This window comes from Danio aesculapii, chromosome 7, assembly GCF_903798145.1.
Source record: "Danio aesculapii chromosome 7, fDanAes4.1, whole genome shotgun sequence".
NCBI classification, from domain to species: Eukaryota; Metazoa; Chordata; class Actinopteri; order Cypriniformes; family Danionidae; genus Danio; species Danio aesculapii.
In genome coordinates this window covers 2395207-2410309 of record NC_079441.1, presented here as the reverse complement: position 1 = coordinate 2410309, position 15103 = coordinate 2395207, and the positions used below count along the sequence as shown (strand labels likewise).

General features: G+C 36.2%; 1 protein-coding gene across 2 annotated transcripts in view; it reads right to left on the bottom strand.

The window, feature by feature from the left end:
- LOC130231531 (serine/threonine-protein kinase 24-like) overlaps positions 1–15103 on the bottom strand; it is a 118089-nt gene that overhangs the window by 80302 nt on the left and 22684 nt on the right. The window lies entirely within an intron of this gene.

Sequence of the window (15103 nt, the reverse complement as noted above, 5' to 3'; positions counted from 1 at the left end):
CCATTCATACGCTCGCGAATGCGTCAGACCGAAAACGCAAGGTCATGCGTCAAGTTTTGCATGTTGCTGCGGTGCAAAGTTCAAGCTTGGTGAACTCTGACCTGCGAAATCGCATCACTTGACTGCGTGAGACCAATCGAGGATCAAAAGTCCAGTGTGACCGTAGCTTAAGAACTTGATTATCTAGCCCAGGTGTGTCTGATTGGGGTTGGAACTAAACTGTAGGGGATCAACCTACATTTTAAGATCGATCAGGGTTTATTAGCTCATTTCAATGAACCGGATCTTGAAGATTCGAATCATTGATTCGACTCAATTGAGTCAGATTGAATCAGATTAAAAGATTCACACTTTATCTACCATTTGTCCTGCAAATAGAAGACATCGTACCTTACCAATCTTGTTAATATTATTTACGTGGCCAACGAGAATATCTTAACACAGTATTGGGTTAACGTTTAGCAAGGTAACAAGATCTACAGCTCGAGGCAATGACTTATAAGCACATAAACAAGAACACAGTTCTTACAAAATGAGAACAAAGATTTATTGAGCTACACTACAATACATGAAACTAACTACGTAAAAAGCAAACAACAAACAAACGCGCACACACACACACACACACACACACACACACACACACACACACACACACATACACACAGAGGCAGTTCAGAGGATGCAAGATGAGTTGAACAACCGTCCCAAATTAATTCTAATACTTCTTACAAGATCTTAGAATAACACCTGAGAAACCACAAAAGCAGAGATATGGCTTATCTTTAACTGCTTAAGATCAAACTGCACCAGATCAGCAAGAGACAACATTAGTTTGTATTACTTGCACCCTTTTTGCCGAAAAAGGTTACAAGAAGAATACTGTTTGTGCTACTAGTTTTTCATTTACACCAATGTATTGCAAATGTCTCTAGCTTTCGTTTAATACCAGACATCATATATTTCAGACACATACAGATCACTTTAATCTGCTATAAGGGTTAACAACACATTAATTAACCTGGTTAGTTGGAATAAACATAGCATATGAGGAAAACCATGGCATATTATTTAAGGATACATCTGCCTTAGTTTTGACATTTTAAGAGATTGTCTTTCATTCGTATGCATTATTTTCTCTTTGTCTCTACGAAATTGTACATCTGGCAGGATGTGCCCAAGGCGAGCACATGGCCATGTAGAGGAGTCATTCAAAAGTTTCGTGAGGCCGTTCCTGCTGAAAATCCTGTAAAGCCCCATTGTTTAAGTTTATTAGTCATTTACTAGTTAGCTGAAGGGTACCAGAACATCTGCAGCCAAAGTATTGATGCAGCTATTCAAGTCAATTGGCGCTCTGTTATCGTGATGGTATAAACCCTCAGGCTAGCTCAATGACTGAGACAATTTGGCGCTTGCCCAAGATTTCAGATTCAACTCATGTTGACCACTGCAATATGCCCATGAGTTACTTCAAAACGTTGCAGGACACCGACCCTCCAGGACAGAGTTTGGACCTGCCTGGATTACATGGACTATTTAATCACCATAGAGACATTCATTTCTTGCTCAGTATTGTTCCTTGTTTTGCTCTGTCTGGCTTTTGATTCTTGGATTGTTTTCTGCCTCTCCTGAAATTTGCCTGTCTCTTGGCTTACTTGTTTGGATTGCCTTTGCTAATAATGTTTTTTTTTCTGTTTTAACCCCTGCCTGGTGACCATTCTCTTAAAATCAAGCTGCATGTGGAACTCCATCTCTGTTGTCATCTGACCTTTCATTACAATGTTAAACCCACTCTTGTTCAGTGTTTTTCTGTGGAAATTTGAAAAAAAGACTAACCCAGGACTCAAACCAGCGACCTTCCTGCTGTGAAGCCACATTGAACCTGAACCTTCTGAACATTTATAGTGAGTGCATGTTAATCTTAATCAGATTAATCAAAGAGTTTCTCAGTCACTTTTTTGCCACTATAGAGAGAAAAGTAATTTATTATCCCGTTGAGCAGCTTTATTCAAACTGAAACAGAAACTAACATCTAACAGCAAAAACAAGTTACATCTTGCAAATGTAGGTCAATTAAGGAGAGACACAAAGGTGTGGTTTGTTTAATCTCCTGTTATTTTAGGGAAATCACATGACTGTTATAAAACACTGAACAAGTTCTTACAAAGTTTGTTTTATGGCACAAACCAAACACCAACAAAACAATTTCATTCGCAAATAGTACAAAACGTACAAGGCTGAAACTAAAACGAGCTTTTACTGAATCATTTTCGGATAGTTTTAATTATAATAATTCGGGCTGTCAAATGATAAAAAAAATTACGTTATCACTTTTTTGTATTTAATCATGATTAATCACAAAGCGTAATTAATGAAATTAATCATGATTAATCATGAAACGCTTTATTTATTACAGAAATAAAAACAGGCATGTAAGCGCCATTTGAATTTCAAAACAATCAATGCCAAATCAATGCCAAAAACAAACAAAAGGGATTTCTATGTTGGATTCTAAGTGGACTACACACACACACACACACACACACACACACACACACACACACACACACACACACACACACACACAAACACAAACACACAGAGAGAGAGAGAGAGAGAGAGAGAGAGAGAGAGAGAGAGAGAGAGAGAGAGAGAGAGAAAGAGAAAGAGAAAGAGAAAAAGACAACGCGCGCAGTACAGTGGACCCGGTGAGCGAGGGATCCCTTCAGATTCATCAACACGCATGATCGCGTTCATCAAATTTGCTTAAACTAAGCGCTCTAAAGTCTGGCTGTATTTTACAAAGATTCTGACACATCAACGTGAAGCAGACGCTTTTCAAAAGTTGCGTGTAGGGGGGAAACACGTCAAACTTAAACATTTGAGGGCTCATGACGCAGCTTAAAGGCAAAGAAATGGGCTGTCTTTGACAGCTTGCAACATCATCTGCCACTTTCACTGAGTGAGTACATTTACATGGACACCAATACTCCGCTTTTATGATTAAGATAATACTGATTAAGAGTCGACCATGTAAACAATGATTTTTAATAAACTTAAAGGATCACGCGAGTCCCGAAATGCAGAGGTGTTTCTTTCCATTCGCCATGCGGTATTAAATTCCATTAAAACATCCTGAATGAAAATATGCTGAATGAGAGTGAACTGCTGAACTGCAGTTAAAGTCTTAAGATTAAAAATTAAACACCTGAAATTGCATGAAACTCTGGAGGAAACGCTGGATAGCCTGGTGATGCCACATTTACTGTTTTATACATTATCCAGAATACAACAGGTCTTTCTTTCTTTGTTGGCTAAGAGCCTTTTCCAGCTATGTGGTATTCTAGTCATAACATCACTGTAAAAGAGAAGCACAGTTCAGTTTGCAAAGAGATCAATTTTGAAGCACAAAGTAGCGTGGTTTAGTCAGAGACTGCACAAGAAAAAGGGAGAAGTGGCTTCAGCCCATGGGGGATTTCTATTTATTTTTTATGTTAACGATTGCATTAAAGTTCTTTCACAGTACATTTGAACACAGTGGATATTGTGATGGCGGCAAGCCAAGCTTCCTGTCTGATGTCCTGTCACACTGTAGAAAATGCTTTCTTGTATTTTTTGTCTTGTTTCTAATCCAAATATCTAAAATATCTTCAGGACTATCTTGTTTTAAAGAGAAACTCATTTAATTTTTTACATATTATTTAATAAATTAAGTGTAAATCCAGTTACTGTCATTGAACCACTTATCCAATAGATGGCAATAGAGGGTTGTTACTATGAGTACCTATAGAGAGAGACAGAATAAGACCTATATCATAAGTCTCAAACTTGATTCCTGGAGGGCCGCAGCTTTGCACAGTTTTGCTCCAACCCAAATCTAACACAGCTAATCAAACTAATCAAGGTGTTCAAGACTACTAGAGACTACTATACTAAGCAGGTGCGAGTTGGAGGAGGTTGGAGCTAAACCATGCAGAGCTGCGGCCCTCCATGAATTGAGTTTGAAACCATTGACCTATATGTGTCATGATCACCAGCGATCTCTAACCACCAGAGGTCGCTGGTAAACATTCACACTCATAGAACTACAAATCTGCCATGTTATGAACTACAACACCCAGTCATGCCACACACACACACACAACCGGTTCCAGATCCAGACTGATTACACTCACAGCTGTAGCTGCTCACACTCTGATTATTTGGACTATTTAAGCCCCTCATTTCCACACACATGTTGCTGAGTATTGTTTAGCTGTTGCTGTCTTTACGTAAATGTTATCTGCTAGTGACATTACAACGCGTTTCCTTTGTCTGCCTTTGCCGTGTTTTTGATCCTTTGACTATTTTTTGCTTGTCTAGGAAATGCTTCTTGATTACATTTTTTATTATTTTTTTATTTTAGAAAATTGGACAGGAAACGAGACCAAAAAAAAAGCATTTTTTTACATAATGAGTTTACATAATGAGTGTTATTGAGGACGGTACATTGCATTGTTATCTTGCTTTTTTGTTTAAATCAAGTGATATTTATTGTGTATTTTAATGAATTCATGTAAAGCAGTTCATTATTAATTTATAACATTCATAAAATATTACTTTACGTGTTGGATTGCAAACTAAATCTGTTAAGTCTTAAGGCAAACATGCTCAATATCTGATGAAAGAAGTTCTTACGGCACACTTCAGCATGCACATCTCATAAATGATACATCCCCAGACCTCACTGTGAAATAGTAAAGACTGTACAAGTTAGTGCTTCAGTGTTCAGAAATGTAATAGTGTTCAGAGTTCGTAATAGTTTAAATGATTCTGAATGGTTATTACATTTTCTCATCATAATGTTTGTCACTCAGAATCTCGGCAGCTTCTACATCAATGGACCTGATAAAATAAAGGAAACATGCTACAGATAATTACATTAGAGATGTGCAATTTTCAATTTTCTTTTCCGATTCCTATTTCCCTGTAGATGTGACCTGCAAATACCAATGTTTGCCAATTCTGATTTTCTACAAGTGACAGTACAAACAAAAAAATATTTAATTTCGTATTTTCATATCAAACAATAAGCATTAGTTTCCTGTATTGGAACTGTATTGACAACATTCTCAAATCATACGCCTATGCAATTTTATACTGTTCATAACTTTATTTATTCTTTTCTTGTTTCAGAGCATTCTAAAGATAAGCAAATGCTTGTTATACATTGCTTTATTAAATCATTTTACATATAGTTTTGGACTACTGTTTTATAGATACTCATAGGCATCCCTAGGCCAATAAAATAAATTTTACTCAGCCACCCTAAATATTTTGCCATTAGCTTCACAAACTGTACAATAGGTTCTCTATAAATTTGATATGAAAAGAACGAGAGACTTTGGCTTCAGAGATTATTATATATCAAAATAATGAACCAAGCCTCTGCTTTTAATAACAAATAGTTTTTTATTTTGTCATCATGTGCACATGTTTTATCCCCACTTGATTCCAGATGTACCTGAATTGTTTTTAAAAACATCTTTGTAGCAAATAATTTTATGATTCCACAATGTAAAATTGTATTTTTTTAAGTAAGCATTCATTTTACTTACAATAATCAATTGAGATTTTCAAAAACACTCATTTTTAATAGCAGTTATACGTCAGAAGGAAAATTGTGAATAGTTACAGACACTCACAAACACTTGCACACATAAAATACTTTTTTTTCCCCATTTTGTTAGTTCTCAAAACATAATGAAATAATAAAAATATATACGGTTGAAGTCAGAATTATTAGCCCCCCTTTGAATTCTTTTTTCTTTTAAATATTTCCCAAATGATGTTTAACAGAGCAAGGAAATGTTGACAGTATGTCTGATAAAATTTTTTCTTCTGGAGAAAGTCTTATTTGTTTTATTTCGGCTAGAATAAAAGCAGTTTTTAATTTTTAACACAATTTTAAGGTCAATATTATTAGCCCCTTTGAACTTTTTTTTTTTTTGATAGTCTACAAAACAAACCATCGTTATACAATAACTTGCCTAATTACCCTAACCTGCCTAGTTACCCTAATTAACCCAGTAAAGCCTTAAAATGTCACTTTAAGCTGAATACTAGTGTCTTGAAGAATATCTAGTCTAATATTATTTACTGTCATCATGACAAAGAGAAAATAAATCAGTTATTAGAGATGAGTTATTAAAACTATTATGATTAGAAATGTGTTGAGGAAATCTGCTGTCTGGTAAACAGAAATTGGGGAAAAATTAAACGGGGGGGGCTAATAATTCTGACTTCAACTGTATATTCGAAGTAGAATAGGCAACATAAAAATATCTAAAAAATTTGAAATTAGAAGAACAGCAAAATAATTGTTTAGTTTTTTTCTTGAAGTTATGTGATGAATAACTTTTATCTCACAAGACACTTACATATTTGGCAGATGATTTTTTTTTTCTTCCCTAAAGCTGTTTAGACTACATTCAGAGTGTACATTTTTGCAATTCTTGCTTTTTAAGAAACCCACAACCTTGGCATTGCTAGCACCATGCGCCATGGTGCACCATTTCAGCTACAGAAAGGTTAGAATGAAAGGCCAGAATACATTGTAAACCCTTATTGAAAAGACAGGCGACTCCTGTTCATCATCATTATCTCATCATCATAATAGTTTGGTATTTTTGGTTGTAGTTCTTGCAGCTCATCTTTTAATTCATCAAGAATGTTTCTCAGCTCTTTCTCAGTCTCCCTTATTATTTTCACAAATTTCATGATCTCAGTCCGCAGCTCTTGCTCTTTTGTGTTTGTCAGATTCTTTCTCTCGCTCTGTTCTGAATTGTCATCATTTGACTCAGGGCTTTGACTGCTTGTCGATTCTTTGTTGTGTTTTCTGATTCTTCTTGTATCTCTATTGAAGCATAATCTTTGCGGAGGTTGTGGATTTCTTTCGAGTCAAGAGCAATAAAGAAGATGTCAACAGCTACAAAAAGTCCAAATAAAACTCCAGTAGCCGCTTCAGCCACACGAGCAACTCTTGCAACCTGAGCTGCTACTTTCCCAACAGTTGCAACTTCAGCTATTGTTATGTATATTGTTGTCGTATATTATGTCTCACAAGTTTGTTTATTTCTCTGCTCGTGATCGCTTAACAGCTTAAAGTTGAAGGTTAACGGCTTTGTCAAATCACTTCAGTTTTGCTATTGATTGATTTCGCCATTTCGCTTTCATTACTCGCCGATCCACCGATCGTATGTTTAAATGTCCTTGCATAAGGTTAAAGAGCATATTGTAGGTTAGACACCCCAGTGATTCAGTGTGTGTGTAAGAGTAAAGTAGGAACTAGATTTTCTTTAAAATATACGTTAAAGTTTATTATTAAGCCATCTGGAGATGTTTTTAGTCACGGAAATTTACTTCCGCATCTGAAAAATCGCCAGACCGGAGGTGATGTCGGATGAGGCAGATCGCGCATATACACAGTATGAAGACAACTGATCGCGGTGCACGTTTGGTTGCAGAGATAAGATATTCTGAGAGATTCACACAAACGACAGACCACAGCCACACAATTATAAGCTTGTGGACAGACCAGCAGACAGAACAGCATTCAGAGAAGTGCATTTGAGCTGTATTATGAGGAGAACAGAGCAGGTTCATGGTGAGAGCAGTGTTAGCTTACAGACAGATATGCAAGCTAACGAAATCTTACGTGGCAATAGCAAAGCTAGTATTGATCATCTATAAGTATTAATACTTACCAGTAACAGAAACTAATGAGCATTTAACAGAGTTATGCCACATTGACCCTATTTTTAAATTGTACTCACTTAAAAAAGTTGGGTTAATAATAACCCAACAGGTAACCCATAGATGGGTCAATTTGGCACCGACCTTCTGTTGGGTTATTTTAACCCAATCCATTGGGTTGATAAGGTTAACCCAACAATTTGGGTTATAAAAAGAACTAATTTGTTGGGTTATTTCGCCAAAAAGTGGCTTAACCACTATATAATAATAAATTATTATTATTATTATAGTAGTAGTCATCTTTATATGTAAATAAAAAAATACACCGCTTTTATTACATAGGCAAAGCTTTATTTAAATCCATGAATTTAGTGGCAGTCCTCCAGATCCCAAATGGATTATGGAAGTATAGTGTATGGATCCGCTAGAAAATCCTACATTAAAATGCTGGACATTGCACATCACACGGGACTACGAATCTCATTGGGAGCATTCAGAACATCTCCTATTCAAAGTTTATATATTGAAGCAAAAGAACCATCCCTTGAAAGACGACGTTTAAAATTAGCACTCCAATATACTGTCAAACTAAAATCAAAAAGAGGTGTATCCCAGCTTATCCTTCAGTTTTCCACCCTGAATATTTAAAATTGTATGAAGATAGACCCAACTACATCAGTCCTTTTGGAATACGTATGAAACCCCACCTGAAGAATATGGGTGTTAATATGGAAAATCTTTCATTTACCTGATTTGAGCCATATTCCTCCTTGGTGCAACACGAAAATAAGAATCTTATGGAACTTAACCAAACAGAAGAAGTCCTTGACTCACCCAAATGAATACAAACAGGAATTCAGACAAATAACAGGCAGTCTCCCTCATCATGAACACATATACACAGATGGATCAAAAACAGACAAAGGAGTAACAGCAGCAGCGGTGTTTAAAAATGATGTCTTTGGTACTCGGATTCCAGGAGAAAGTTCAATTTACACAGCAGAAGCTTATGCAATAAATATGGCTTTAGATCGAATGGAAAGGACACAGCATCGTAACTTTTTAATCTGCACAGATTCCAAATCCTGTCTTCAAGCTCTTGAAGCTTCTAAGTGTGATCACCTCATAATGTCCATGATTTTAAAGAAAATGACAACACTAGAAAATCAGAAGTTCAACATTATCTTCTGTTGGATTTCAGGTCATATGGGACTACGTGGAAATGAACTGGCAGATGAAGCTGCAAAAAAGGCTATCTCCTTAAATGTGACCGAATGCTTAATTCCTCCTGATGACTTGAAACCCACCATCAATTTGTACATAAACGAAACATGGCAAAGAGAATGGGACAACTGCATCAACAACAAATTATATGAAATTAACCCGAAAATAAATGAAAGACTTTTAGCAAATTATAATTTTGAGAGCAGGCATGATCAGACGGTCTATACCAGATGTCGAATTGGACATTCTAGGTTGACACGTTCATATTTATTAATTAACGAAGAATCACCTTAATATGTAATTACTGCCAGACTGCTCTCACCATCAAACATATTTTGTTGAAATGTAGAAGTTTAAATTCCATTAGACACTATTTTAATAAGGAGTACTTTGATATACACCAATTATGTGATTTAGAACATATATAATATATAACATGTAATATTTATAAACGCATTTGCAAATGTATACAACCCTTTTTCTATGGCAATGGCAGTGTTGGCCTTATTAGAGGTCATTGTCAATGGTCGAATCCGAAGGGAACACATTTTTAGGGATCACAGTGATTTTCTGGCCCACGATAATGACTGGCTTATTAGCCGTTTCAGATTTTCAAGAGCTATCCTCTTAGAGCTCTGTGCTGAGTTGGGTACAAATGGGTCAGGAAAACAAAAGTAACACTTCATATTATTAAATTCTGGATATTGAACAATGAAACACAGCCTTTAATCTCTGCAGTTGTTTATTTATCATTCATTTGAATAACAAATCAGTTGATATTACAATTGAGCATATTGCATTGTTCTATTTTACAAGAATCATCAAGTAAATTAAGATAAGAAGACCTTCATAATCTCAATACTCACACACAGAAAAAAGTTAATTGTAATTTTTTTTTTTAAATACCCCAATAAATTCTTAAGATTTTATTTATTCTTAAAATGTATTAACACAAAAAAATTCAAGCAATAACCAAACTAAAAATGTCTTGATATTGGAAAAAAAAGAATATGTCATAAGCCATTACATGTGTGCTACTACTATGATGAATACAGAATATATATATATATATATATATATATATATATATATATATATATATATATATATATATATATATATATATATATATATATATATATATATATATATATATATAGATTAAAAATAAAAAACATACCGCTATACATGGCATATTTACAACTGCATGATTTGATTTGGTATGGCATATTTTGGGGGGCTTTCCAAAATCACTTCATGCTCTTTTACCATGGCTGTATCGTGGTCAGTGGACAGAATGTGCAGTTGTTTGTCTGGTTATACATCTGTCTGAGTATTTATAATCTGCGCAGATGGAAGGAGGTGCGAGAGGGAAATTCTTAAGAAACAGCATAATGGAGCTAAATATATAGATGCCTGTCTGGCCTATATGACCAACACCTGTATATAGAAACAAAAACAAAATCATGTGCTCATAAACGACAAGAAGAAACCACATGGCAAATGTGAACACTCAGCTATGTGCTCACAGAAAACAGAAGCAGACAGCCTCATGTAACCATAAGTCGTGTGCACTACACAAACGACAACACAAGACAGCATATGAAACATAAGCAGATGTCAAGTAAACTCACCAATGTGTGCTCACAAAGAGCTGATATATTGTACTTTTCCACACCAACACAAATGACAAAACACAAGAACAAGGATGCAAAACTCAAGCTTGCCTATGACTGCATGCCTGCTACAAAGACGCAAAAGAATACATGACTGGAGCTCAACTGAGACTGCATATTCTATTACAAAAACCAAGACAAGTAAAGAATGCACACCCTGAATGAGCTCAAGCCCAGTATTGCAGTCAGGAAAAGACAGGACCTATATGATTTGACGTTGCAGTAGTCTGTTATATTTGTGTTTAAACTTTCTAATGTCTGTCCTGGCCTATGTAGTCATTTAGTTCCTCTCTTGTTTTTTGAATTTCCTCCAAGACTTTGCGGAGTTCTTTTTGTGTTTTCCTCAACTGTGCGATTGACTTGAGCACATCTGATGAGACCTTATCTGGATCATCATTTCTCCAGTGCTTTCTCATCTCATGAATCTCTCTGGAGTCTTTCACTATGAAGACGACGTCAACAATAACCAAGATTGCACTCAACACACCTGAAGCTGCTGCTACTACTCGTCCTATATTGGCAGACTGAACAGCAATCCTGCCGAAACTTGCCAGCATTCCCAGAGTAATAAATTCTGCGACACCGGCAACTCCTGCTCTGCCTAACCTCCATCCCATTTGTGCGTTATCGAAAGTTGTGTTACGGACAAAAACACTGAACTTAATGATTTTTCTCATTAACCTCCTCAGTGTTTTCAGTGAATCAAGAATTGGTGTGCTCACTCTTTCATATTCCTGCTTCAGTTTTTCAATCTTCTCACAGAGTGATTTTTGTTTTGTTGTTTTGGTAATGTTAGAGGCGGCACCTGTTGCACCACCTAGGACTCCAACTCCAATACCAACTCCTGCTACAATCAGAGACGCTCCGAAAGTAAAAGGTGCCAGAATTGCACCAACCAGTGCAGTGATTCCTCCTGCTGCTCCAATTGTTGCTCCTGACAGACTGCCTGCTGTGGTTTTATAAAGCACATCCTCAAAATAGTCTGTTGTTTTCCCCCACTCATCAACTAAAGCCTTAAAACCTTTATAGTTTACATTATAGGCCTCATTGAAGGCACCGAGAGCATTGATGAACTTTTTTTCCAGCTTTTCTGGAATTCTCTCGTTTCTGTTTACTGCCTCTCTCAGGAATTCTTTTGCTAGGATCTCATCAGCAGACGGTCTATCTGTGGGGTTACGGCTGAGCATTTGTTTGATCAGTTTCTGTAGCTCTTCCGAGTACCTCTCTGAGATTTCAGGAATGGTTCCTGCCATGCTGTTGGCATGAAGACGACGACGCTCTATTATGTTTGACTGTCAGATAAAAAAAACATAAAAGTGCGATAAATCTCTAAATCATCTGCAATGCTAAATCTTAAAATTCAAGGCATGTTATTTACATTAAGACATTTGAAGGGCATTTCATATGATTAATTCTGAAAAGAACAGTGGCAAAATCTCCATATCATGCAGTTCAGCCTTATTTTTTTTATCAGTTCATACAATTACGAAGAACTTCATGGCCTTAATGCTTCCCACATGACAATTCTTTCTTTATATGTTTGTTTATTTTTTTCTTTTGAAGAGAAAAATGTACTCACCCAAGCATCCAGCATGCAGAGATCATAGAGCAGCCATCCAAATGACCATATGTCACTAAATGTTTGTAAAAGTTAGATTGATGAAGAAAAATCCATTATTTTGCTTAAACTTGCACCCGAGTACCTATTCTCTATGTGAATTGAATTTATAAAATGCTATGATTGACCACAAAGCATAGGCTTACCTTTTGGAATTGTATCTCTGTTGATAAACTTCTGGGCTGACATAGAGATCTGCACCCACAACTGATTGTGCATATGCATCAGCTCTGAATAAGACAAATCAATTATTGTAAATTAAAACTATTTAAATAAACTCTCTTTAAATATTCCTGTTATTATTTTATTTCACCTCATCAGTGCTTTTGCACATCCAAAATCTCCTAGGTTGATGTATTCATCTTCAGTAAGGAAAACATTCTATAGAATGAGAACAGCCATTTTTAAATGATACATTTTACTTTGGTGACAAAATAAATATGTTGCCAAACTGTGATGTATGTTATCAATGTCTAATGTGAAAAAGCTTATTACATTAGATTATTGTAATGCATTACTGGGTGTTTGACCTGTAGGCCTAATTAACAAACTGCTGGTTTAAAATGCAGCTGCTAGAGTGCTTTCTAGAACAAAGATATATGGAATGCGACTGTGACATTTATATTAAACTAAACTGAATCAGTTTTAAGTCACTAGAGCTACTCCAGCATTCTACACTACTCTGCTGCCTGACTTGCTGGAATATTGCACAATTTGAGCTTTTGTTAAGGCTTTTTATTCTCTTTTTCTTCATCAATGTTAAGCTTCATTGACACTCTATATTTTAAAGCACCAAAGAAATAAAGATGAAAAATATCAATCACACCTGAGGCTTTACATCTCTGTGAAGAACATTGTTTTCATGGATATACTGCAGTGCCAGACAAATCTGAACCAGCCAGTCAAGGATCTGTACACAAATGATACAAGAAAAAAAGGAGTTATTTTAATTTAATTATTTTTTAGATATTATATATATATATATATATATATATATATATATATATATATATATATATATATATATATATATATATATATTTTTTTTTTTTTTTTTTTTTTTATATATATATATAATAAGATATTATTAGTGTTATTTTATATTCTTTCTAAATAATAATGTATTCTAATTGGTTGCATCTTTTAGAATTGACTTTAGCACCATTGACATTTATTTTTTTCTATTGGACAAATCAATAGGTACCACCAACTGTTTGCTTAGGAACATTCTTCAAAATATGTTCTTTTGTGTTCTGCAGAAGTTAGAAACTCATAAAGGTTAAAAACCACTTGAGAAAGAGTAAATAATAACCGTGGACTTTATTTATCCAAAAATGTAAACTAACAATTCATTTGATAAAGTGCCTTGTAACATGAAAAACCATGATCAGGAACAGACATTTCAACATATCAGCAGTTATTATGAATTTACACTCACCGGCCACTTTATTAGGTACACCTTACTAGTACCAGGTTGGACCCCTTTTGCCTTCAGAACTGTCTTAATTCTTCGTGGCATAGATTCAACAAAGTACTGGAAATATTCCTTAGAGATTTTGCTCCATATTGACATGATAGCATCATGCAGTTGCTGCAGATTTGTCGGCTGCACATCAATGATGTGAATCTCCCTTTCCACCACATCCCAAAGGTGCTATATTGGATTTAAATCTGGTGACTGTGGAGGCCATTTGAGTACAGTGAACTCATTGTCATGTTCAAGAAACCAGTCTGAGATGATTCACACTTTATGACATGGTGCGTTATCCTGCTGAAAGTAGCCATCAGAAGATGGGTACACTGTGGTCATAAAGGGATGGACATGGTCAGCAACAATCATTGACATGATGCTTAATCGGTACTAATGGACCCAAAGTGTGCCAAGAAAATATCCCCTACACCATTGCACCACAACAACCAGCCCGAGCTGTTGATACAAGGCAGGATGAATCCATGCTTTCATGTTGTTTACTTCAACTTTTGACCCGACCATCCTAATGTGGCAGCAGAAATGGAGACTCATCAGACCAGGCAACGTTTCTCCAATCTTCTATTGTCCAGTTTTGGTGAGCCTGTGTGAATTGTAGCCTCAGTTTCCTGTTCTTAGCTGACAGGAGCGGCATCCGGTGTGGTCTTCTGCTGCTGTAGCTCATCCGCCTCAAGGTTGGACGTGTTGTGTGTTCAGAGATGCTCTTCTGCAGACCTCCGTTGTAACGAGTGCTTATTTGAGTTACTGTTGCCTTTCTATCAGCTGGAACCAGTCTGGCCATTCTCCTCTGACCTCTGGCATCAACAAGGCATTTGCACCTACAGAACTGCCACTCACTGGATATTTACTCTTTTTTGGACCATTCTCTGTAAACCCTAGAGATGGATGTGCGTGAAAATCCCAGTGTCTGAAATACTCAAACCAGCCCATGTGGCACCAACAACCATGACACGCTCAAAGTCACTTAAATCACCTTTCAATCTTCCACATTTCCCCTGCAGTCTCATGATGCATACACTTACACACCCCTATTGTCTGTATTTGAGTCTGTGTTTGTTTGTCGTTGTTTCACTGGGAAGGTTCGGACTGCAGCGCGGGGCCAGCGAAACCAAGTGAAGGGATGGCGTGCGCTTATGACAACAAAAGCTGTGCCATGGCGGTTCGTGCGCTGAAAGCATCAATGTCTGTCCTGTATAAAAGAGGATGTATGTTAATGGTTGTATGTGTTTTATGTTTTTGTAATTTATTGTCTGTTAAGCAGACATGAATGTTGGATGTTTAAAGAGATGCCTTTAAGGCGAAGGTGAAAGAGGTATGTTTTATGTACTTACCTGAAAATGTTTTGTGCCAATCGATGGCAAA